Source organism: Austrofundulus limnaeus, unplaced genomic scaffold (genome assembly GCF_001266775.1).
Source record: "Austrofundulus limnaeus strain Quisiro unplaced genomic scaffold, Austrofundulus_limnaeus-1.0 Scaffold3232, whole genome shotgun sequence".
NCBI lineage: Eukaryota > Metazoa > Chordata > Actinopteri > Cyprinodontiformes > Rivulidae > Austrofundulus > Austrofundulus limnaeus.
This window is the reverse complement of record NW_013955634.1, coordinates 1-869: the sequence shown is the minus strand read 5'-3', so window position 1 is coordinate 869 and position 869 is coordinate 1. Positions and strand designations below refer to the sequence as shown.

The 869-nt window shown below is 40.5% G+C and overlaps 1 pseudogene; it reads right to left on the bottom strand.

Moving 5' to 3' along the window:
* Nucleotides 1-403: 403 nt before the first annotated feature.
* On the bottom strand, nucleotides 404-807 carry LOC106511796 (glycerol-3-phosphate dehydrogenase [NAD(+)], cytoplasmic pseudogene; annotated as a pseudogene).
* Nucleotides 808-869: the final 62 nt, after the last annotated feature.

Sequence of the window (869 nt, the reverse complement as noted above, 5' to 3'; positions counted from 1 at the left end):
CTTTTGAAACATTTAAGACAAGAAATTTGTTGTTGAGAGTAATTTTTTAATGTAAGTTATTCAGAAAATCTTTTCAAGACCCCGCATTGACATTTCAGGACCCACAGTGGGGTCCAAACCACAACTTTGGGAATCACCCGCCTAGACCGTGTAAACCTGTCATTTTGGTCTGATTTTTTTAAAATTATTTTTAAAGTTTATCACAAATCCAGATTTGCTGTTTCAAAAACAGCTTGTACCAGATTTTAATGTCTATCTCAGAAACGTGTCTATGCAAGTAAAGATTGGCTCATACAGTACAATAAGAAGCACACTGGTTTTGCTTCTGCTTAATCCCAGCTCAGTTTTCTGCTGACAGATAAGACAATCAGTTCTCCTAAACACGAAGCAGATGACAAGTTACCAGTTCCCTGATCCAACGATGCAGACTTTCTTTCCAGGCATTTTCGTCTTTAGAGAACAGCCGTAATATCTGTGGCAGAGCCGCTTGTTGTAATCCACCAGCCGTAATAACAACTTCCTCATGAACAGGAGCCACTCCTCTCCTTTCCTTCTCTGAAGAGGAAAACCGGATCAGATCTGCAGCAGCCGCCTGAACGCTTTACTAAATTACTTCCTCATTTTCTCCTTAGAAACGAGCTGCCTTACGAAAACCGGAGAAACGCTCAATAAAACAAGTCTGACTGAAGAAACACTAATGTTTCAGTAATAGGCATGTAATTAACAACGCCTTGAGAGGAGAGAAGTCCGTCAATCGGGTTTATCTTGTGCCAGAGCAGCGAAAATCAAGCAGGAAGCGTAGACGAGCACGTTTCCGGGTATTTTCAAAATAAAGGCCCAGAGGGGAATTTAAAAAAAAAGTCTAATAG